Here is a 9,482-nt window from a genome sequence, read left to right on the forward strand (position 1 = left end):
ACGACTTTGATTGACAAAGTAAAAGGGAAGATCACGAGGGAGAACCATGACTGTCAGTAGTAAGGTTCCCTCACTATGAGTCATGCAAGAAAAATACCAAAAATTTTCAAGGCAAAGCTAAGTTTGCCAAGAGATTTTCAAGTATCTTGAAGAGATATGAACGGGGTGTATGCCCCCCTACATTAAAGTGATCGCACATGCCTCATCGGGGGTGATTGCTTTAAGGTAGTGATACATATAAGAAATGAGAAGGGAAAGGAGCACGTTATCACAAGGATTTAGCCCCTAAGTGTGAGATAAGCCCAAGGATAATAGACACAAAACACAAAGCATGAGGTGACTTCGCTCTCCTCGGGGTCAGTATGCTGTATGATAATTCATGTATATCATATGTATGTATGCATAATTGTTCTTCATTCCCCAATCAAGGAAGGTCACCTAGAAGAAGGGAACACATGTGTCTTTTGAGTCAACATGAGAGAGACCAAAAGAGATCTCAATACTTTGCATCGTCCTCAAGTAGACAACACTAAGGACAACAAATAGAAGAATGAGAATAACACATAGAAGAAGTAACAAAAGAGATCAAGAAAGGAGGAGAGAGTCTGCTATGCTAATGAACTAGTCTAGCATGTCATCCACCCCCCGATCTTGCTGATCAATATTTCGGGAAGGCAGGAAACACGCTAGAGGAGGAACATCCAACACAGCAGATGGAGCTATCACAAGATCCAAACAAGGGCTATGTTCATGTTCCATGCCACGTTGTTCTTGTCTAGGAGCTAGGATAAGTGCTTTAGAAAATTCGTTAGATAAATGGTTATCAACATCAACATATTCATATTCACTATCAGAAGAAAGAGGAGTAACATTTTCATCATGAATAACATTTTCATCTATATCATCATCAAGATTTATAAAAATAGGATCTTTAACTCGCACAGGATCAAGACCATCATGCATCTTATGTTTAGGAGATTTTGGCTCAATTTTTGGCTGAGGAGAAAATGGAATAATACTAGCTGAAGGTGTTTTTGGGGATTGCAAAGTTTGAGAAGCAGTTGCCTGAGCTCTAAGATGACACTTTCGTCGGCGTTCACGTGCAGAACGATTTCGTCTAGTCTTAGTAGGAAGTTGAGAAGATTGAGGAGGAGGAATGTTCTCATCCTTATCACTTGGGTGTTTAGGTTGTGGTCTCTTAGGTTGAATAATAGGAGAAGAGGAAGGTCTCTTCTCTCTATAAGAGGAAGGAGGAGGAACTGCTCCATATAAGGGAGGAATATTTGGTTTAGGAAGGAGGCCAAGTCCATCATGACGAGGAGGTATAGGTCTACCTTTAGAAAGTTTATTAGACATAGACGTAGTCACATCCATGGGGATGGGTTGGGAATCTTCTTGAGGAAAGACATTAGTTTTATCTTTCAAAGGAAGAACTTCCTTCTCAAGAACGATAGGAATATCAAGTTTGGGTGTTCTAGGTTCACTTAGAGATAGGATCATATCTTTTTTCCACTTTTGATAAGATTTGAAAAGATGATCACTCCGCGGTGGAAGAGATTGGAATTGTTTAGGCCAAAAATAATCAATAGGAATGCTAGAAGTTCTTTCAATTGGTTTAAAGAGACTATGATTGATAGTAACAACTTCACCATTATGGGGAAATTTCAAACACTTGTGAATAGGAGAAGCAATAGCTTTCATGGAAGATAGCCAAGGATAGCCTAACTTCACATGAAATTGTTCACATGATGGAATAATAGCAAAGTCCACATCAAGGGGTATGTTATGAACCTCAATAGGTAATGTAATAGAACCAATTGCAGGAGAAGAAAATGCATCAAACAATTTCACAACCACATTTGTTTTGTCATAGATCACCTGATTCAATTGCAAAGTAAAAAGAAATTCTTCAGTAATGACATTAACCATAAAAGAAGGATCAATAAGCACTCCACGGCAAGGTGTATTCTTGACTTTTGCAACTATATATAAAGGACCATCAAGTGCCCTGGTAGTTTCACTGGAATCAAATGTGATGGAAGGTTCTTTAGGGATTTTCTGCTGCTCCACAAAGTTAATCACATTCGGAGTCATAGACACAAGAGTATCAGGTGAAAAAGAGGAATCATTAGTCTCAACCACATTAGAGGTATGAGAAGGTAATGGATCAGTAAAAATCTTAAGATTTTGGTTAGGAGGAGCTACAGATGTGTTGCCTTTATCATTCACACCAGAAACAGAGATAGTATTACTATCAATCAAATCTTGAATTTTACCCTTTAAAGCAAAACATTTTTCAGTATCATGCCCAGGTTGATGATGAAATTGACAAAAAGATTTGTTATCAAAATAGGGTGAATTAACCTTTGTAGGATCTATTTGCCTTATAGGAGGGAGAGTAAGCACATTTTGTTCCAATAACTTATTCATAATACTATGCAATGATTCATTCAAAGGAGTAAACTTTCTTTCTTTCTTGAAAAACTTAGAAATAGGAGGCACACCTGATGCTGCATTCACATTGTTGTTAATGATGTTTTCATTGAACTTAATGACCTCTCTGTTCGGTTTAAACTTCCCAAATGGTTGTTGACTACTATCACCCTTATCACTCGGAGCCATAGGATTTGCTTGTTCCATTTGACTCACAGTCAGTCGATAATTGTGAAGAGTTGCGCACAACTGTTGGAAAGAAGTAAACTCAGAAAACAGAAGTTTTTCTCTAATATCTTTTTGTAAATTAGAAATAAAGATTCTTTGAATATCATTGTCAGGTACTGGAAAAGAAATTTGAGCATACAAATGCTTATATCTACCAATGAAATCAGTCACTTTTTCTTTAACACCTTGTTTACAATGTATTAAATCAATCAAAGTAACTTTAGGACTTATATTGTTTTGAAATTGTTGAATAAAAGCATTTGCAAGTTGTTGGAAAGAAGTAATAGAATAGGAAGGCAACGAGCAATACCATTGTAGAGCTTTATCTCTTAATGTCCTAGTAAACAGTTTTGCAAGCAACCTTTGGTCATGAGCAAAATTGGTACATATTGTTTGAAAGGTCTTAACATGTGTTAGAGGATCACCCTTACCATTATAAAGCTCCAATTGCGGGATTTCAACATGCTTAGGGGGGATAGCTCGAACAATGTCAAGAGAAAGTGGGCTCGCAACATCAAATGTGGGCACACTAAACTTAGATTGATTCATAGAGGCAATTTGTTGTTGTAAAGAAGAGACAGTTTGTGCAAGATTGTTAATGGTCGCTTCAATCGAAGAGTTCATATTAGACGTGTTAGACTGTGATGGAGGTATTATGTTATTGAAGGAAGGTATTGATTGAGAGTAAGGTGGCAGGACACTATGATAGTTAGTCATGGGAGATGATTGGAAAAAAGGAACACTACAAGGAGGAATGGAATGGTTAAACGAATTGCCCCCTTGCGTCATGTTCATTTGTGGAGATGTAATAGGAACACTCATTGAAGGAATGAATGAGGAAGTCGGATTGAATGAAGGAAGAGGGTTGATTGAAGAAGAAGGATTGCCCCCATGACTAGTGATCATAGGTGGGATGTTTTGTATTGAAGTAGTCATTATGTTTGATGTAAAAGTAGGTATACTAGCAATAGAAGTTGTCAAAGGAATAGAATGATTGTCTTGAGTAGGAGGTTGTGTATAACCTAAAGTTTCGACACAACTCTTCATAGGCATCACATTCGAATCCACAATGTGTGCAATACTACGTAAAATATCAATTCCCTTCTTATCACTTTGAACCATATGTTTTAGACCCTCAATTAATGAAAGAGCTTCACTATCGGGGTATTCTTGAGACATCCATTGTTGAAAATCATCAAATTGGTTATCCAATTTCGAAAGTTGTTCTACAGAAACCTCATGGAGAGCTTCTTCATCATTAAGAGGATTAGAGGAATTACCCATGTCCTCGTTAAAAAGGCCATTCAAATTAGGTTCCATCTCCTCGGTAATTACACCTTGGAAGAACTTAATTCTAAGGCTTCATCTAATGGGAATAGTGTAAGTAGGGCTTATTGTTGTAAAACTCATGCACTAAAGAGAGAGAGAAGATTTTGAATTTATTTTCGAATTTAGAGGTAGCAAATTTCAATAAAATCAGCCAATCTCCTAGATTTAAGCTGTTAAATGCAATCAGGACAATCTCCCGAAGTTTCAGAAAAAATGTCAGGGACCGTGGCGAACAGAGTGCACACGGTCCTCACAACTTTTTTCGAAATTTTCAGAGATGAAAGTTATGGTGATTTTAAAGCTAATCTGAAAAAATTAAGTGATTTTACGATCTGTAGATAGGCCAAATTAAAGTTGCAATCTCCAAATTGAACCCTACCAAGATTGTTGAAAAAGGCAAAATTTGAATTTTGAAAAAGAGAGGGAAACTAAAATTTTGAATTTTAAGATTTTAGAAGGAATACTAAAAGCAATGCAAGCTTTGAAATTTAAAAGTTGACTCAATTTCATGCAAAATTCAAATTTGAAAGCAGAAATCAAAGTTGTTGCAATTAAACACTTAGTTTCAAAAGTCACAAACTGCAAGAATTTAAATAAAGCACTGAAATTTCGAATGAATGCCAATGCACTTTTCAGATTTAGGACTGTAAGAAACACAATTTTGACACGAAATTTCAATTTCAACAATTTTTGAATGATTATAAGCCTTAATCCAAGCAATTACTAGACCAACTTTGACTTTAATTTTGAAAGTGTTAGAATTGATGAAATCAGCCAAGATTCTGGATTTTAGCAGAAAAATACAGTAAGATCTAGCTCCCGAAATTTCAGAAAAAATGTCGGGGACGATGGCGCTCAGGGTGCACACGGTCCTCGCAACTTTTTTCAAAATTTTCAGGGATGAAAGATATTGTGATTTTGTTGCAGAATCCAAAGTTACAGCTGATTTGGAGGTGTTTTGATTAATGAAATCATTGGTTAAAGGTTGAATCAAGAGGGTTCTAAAAATTAGAGTTTTGACACTTAACCACTTAATTTTCAGAATTAAAGCACAAATATGATTTGACAATTTGCAATAGAAGGGTAGATCTGAAACAAGCATTAACAATTAAACATTTCACAAGCTCAAAAGGAAAATTTAGGGTTTTTATGTAATTAACCTCTAAAATTTGCAAAAGATCAAACATGGAAATGTAATTAAGGAAGCAAAAAAATTTCAGATCTAACCATGAACAATCAGAATTAGGATCTTCATGTCGAGTTCACCAAAATGTAAAGCAGAAAATCGAACCCTAGGTGTTCCCCCCCACTCCAAGGAGAGAGAAAGGAGGTCACTAGGGTTGACGGTTTTCACTTAGGAGAGACTTTACATTCAAAAGAGGGGTTGAAACCCACAAGATCCAATCTCACACAATGCAAGACTGGATTCTAAATGAGTTTCAAGGGTTAAGACATCAAGGATACCCTCTTTTGTAAAGAATGTAGATAGAAAGATCGAACTAGGAATGTATGTAAAAGTAAGAAAGATTCGCTTGTAAACGGAGATTGGGACACCGGATGAAATACAAACCTGAAATTAGCAGTAAAATGTCGAGACGATGTTGTCCTGCAAATTTGAGCGAAAGTTGACAGGACGATGGCGCCCGGAGTGCACACGGTCCTCCGAAAAATCCGCGAAACGAAGGGGGATCTGTTTGTCTCTGCACAAGGATTCCAGATCTTCAATTACAGCCGCGTACCTGCAACCTACACACAGAAAAGAGAGGACGATTGGGGGGTTAGGGATTAGGGGTTTGCCTTTAGGTCAAACCCCGGTTTTGGAATTAACCAAGAAATGAGAATGTTGTAAATGTAAGTGTTTGTAATGTAATCAAGTACTGATACCTTGTTGTAAGAATGTTTGTATTCTTACATGCGAAGGTGTAATGGTGTTGTATATTGTATGTTGTAGGTGATCTCCTCTTCAATGGTTGAATCCTTGTCTTTGAATGCAACACCTAGCCTTGAATGGAGACTTAGAATGCTCAATTGAAGGAATGCTTGAATGTTTGAATGTTTGAATATCGCTTCCACATCTTGCTCTTGCTTACTTCCTTCCTCCCCCTTTCTAGGAGAGGAAAAGTAGTTTATATACTTGTCAATTAGGGTTAGGAGACTGATTTTTCTGACCTTAGGCTGACCCAGGAACATTATTTTCCAAATTGCAAACTTGAAGACCCGATGCCCAACAAGAGACCGGGCCCAAAATAGGGCCAGGGACCAGGGCGCTGGGCGCCATGGTCTTGAGGGACCAGAGCGTTGGGCGCCATGGTCCTGAGGGACCAGGGCGCTGGACGCCATGGTCCCACCTCCCGGGACAGCAGGGTGCAAGGAGGATCAGGCCAAGGTGCAGAAATATGCAGTTTTTGATGTCGCAAGCAGGTTTCGGGGTCTCCATTCAGGTTCAACGTTGTGCCACCATCGTGAAGACCCAAATGCAGTCAAAATTGCAAGTGTCATAATTTTAGGAAGCTACAGCTGGTTAAGTGGATTTTCTTTTAAGACAAGATCTCCCAATTGAAATACTCTTCGCTTGACCCGATGATTGTAGCTTCTCACCATCCTTTTCTGATATGCTTTTAAATGATGAGAAGCATTTTGGTGACGTTCTTGTAGAAACTCTAGTTCTTTTAACCTGGATACTCTTTGCTCCTCATCTAGAATGAGTCCCTCTAGTGACACCCGTAGAGAAGGTATCTCTACTTCAATTGGTAGGATTTCTTCTGACCCATACACAAGGCAATATGGATTTGCTCCAATGGGTGTACAGATGCTAGTGCAATAATCCCATAGAGCGGGATTCAATTGAACGTGCCAGTCCTTACCAGTTTTATTGATTGTTTTCTTCAAAATTTTCAGGATCATTTTGTTAGATGCTTCAGCTTGATCATTCCCTTAAGGATATTAAGGTGTTGAGAATCTATGTTGGATTTGGAATTGCTCACATAGTTCTTGTACATCTTGATTCTTAAAAGGTCTTCCATTACCTGTGATAATGGAGATGGCAATATCGTAGCGATGGATAATATAATTGAGGATAAAAGAAGCTATATGTTTCCCTGTCATTGTTGTTAAAGGTACTGCTTCAATCCATTTAGTAAAATATTTTGTAGCAGTCAAAATAAACTTGTGTCCATTTGAAGATGAAGGGTGAATTTTTCCTACCAAGTCCAGACCCCACTTATAAAATGACCATGATCCTGCCAAAGGATGTAGCTCTTATGCTGGTGCATGTATCATATTGTTGTGAATCTGACATTGTTTATATTTCTTAGCATATGTGAAGGAATCTATTTCTATAGTGGGACAATAATAACCCAAGCATACGAGTTTCTTGGCCAGTGTAAGACCACTTGAATGTGTGCCACAAATACCTTCATGGACTTTGTAAAGGGTGTCATCCAGACCTCATCTGTAAAGGGTGTCAACGATAATGGTATAATGAGCAGATTGATGGATAAAGTTTCGTTTCTAGTTTCATGAGAGATCTGGGGGAAGGATATTATCTTTAAAGTAAAGATATGTTGGGCCATAACGTGAGGATTTAGTTTCAGATATATTGCAGACGATTTGTGTGTCAGGGGAATCATGGGCTAGATAAAAGAGTTCTTCCACCAGGAATTTATATCTCTCTTGATTACCTTGAGTTTGTAAAAGAGATGCTATCATTTCCATGGCATCTGCTACTTTATTTTCATTCCTTGGGATCTGAACAAAAGTGATCTCTGCAAAGTATTTCTTGAAATCATCAACCAATGTCTTGTGGGGCATCAGTCTATCATCCTTGGTTTGGTACTTATCATTTATTTGGTTGATAATTAGCTAGGAATCACCATAGATATGCAACTTTGTGATATTTCATTCAATGGCCATCTTGAGACCAATGACTAGTGCTTCATATTTTACCATATTATTTGTACATGGGAAGCTCAACCTGTATGATTTAGGGATAGTGTGGCCCTGAGGTGTTATGAATAGAATTTGTACACTCGATCCATGTTGTGCGTAAGAGCCATCAAAATACAATTCCCAAGTCTTCTTGTTGATAGTGAGAACATCTGCATCAGAAAATTCAATGTGTAATGGAGTATCATCGCGCAGGGGCACTTCAGCTAGTTGATCTGCAATTACTTGTCCCTTTATAGCTTTTCAATCAACTTACTCAATATCAAATTCACTCAACATCATGACCCATTTAGCTAGTCAACCTGTCAGTGTTTCCTTGCTTAGTAGATACTTTAGAGGATCGATCTTGGCAATCAACTTAACTGAATGTGTGAGCATATAATGTTGTAACTTTTGGGTTGCGAACACTACTTCTAGGCATGTTTTATCCACGGTTGTGTAGCTCAACTCATATCCCACTAGAGTTTCATTGATATAGTAGATTGCTTGTTCTTTTCCTTCATTGTTGTGCTATGCCAGGAGAGCTCCTAGTGATACTTTTGTAGCTGAGATGTAAAGCAACAATGGTTTTCCTTCAATTGGCGATGCTAGTACTGGTGGAGTTACCAAATATTCCTTGATTTGAGTGAAATCTTCCTCACATTTGTCATTCCATTTGAATGGAACATTCTTGTGCAATAAGTGAGTGAATGGGTGACAATGATTAGCCAATTGTGCTATGAACCTTCTTATTGACTGCAATCTCCCTTGTAGAGAACCGAGCTGACTAATGTTCTTTGGTGATTCCATTTCCATTATAGCTTTTACCTTTGCTAAATCAACTTCTATTCCATGAGAAGATATGATATATCCCAAAAGCTTTCTTGATGTGATCCCAAAAGCACATTTCTTTGGATTCAATATTAACTTGTATTTCTCTAACCTGTCAAATATTTTGTCTAGAATTTCCAAGTGTCCTTCTCTAGTGTGTGATTTTGCTAGTATATCATCCACATAATCTTCCATATAGGTATTCATCATATCATGGAAAATGGTGGTCATTGCTCTCTGGTAAGTAGCCTCGACGTTCTTGATCTCGAAAGGCATGACGTTCCAACAAAAAGTACCCCAAGGGCACGTGAATGTTGTTTTCTCTTGATCTCCAGGGGCTATCTTAATTCAGTTGTATCCTGAAAACCATCCATTAAAGAGAACATTTCATGACCTATTGTAAGATCTACAATGATATCAATGCTTGGTAGTGGAAAATCATCTTTTGGGCATGCCTTGTTCAGGTCCTTAAAGTTTTTGATTAAGGTAAAAATAGGTTTTGAAGGGGCCCCGAAACCCTTTACAAATGGAACTTAACATATATAGCAAAAAGAAACAAAAAGGAACAAACCAACAAAAAGCCAGCAAAAAACCACAGAGAACCGGCTAAAGCCCCACAAAGCCAGCAAAACTAGCCAGACCCAAGAGAAGAAACTAATTGATTTTTTTCAAGTCCCTAAAGTTTGTGCACACTCTAATACTCTTATCCAGTTTTGATATATGTACAATGTTTGACA

Source organism: Cryptomeria japonica, chromosome 1 (genome assembly GCF_030272615.1).
Source record: "Cryptomeria japonica chromosome 1, Sugi_1.0, whole genome shotgun sequence".
Lineage (NCBI taxonomy): Eukaryota > Viridiplantae > Streptophyta > Pinopsida > Cupressales > Cupressaceae > Cryptomeria > Cryptomeria japonica.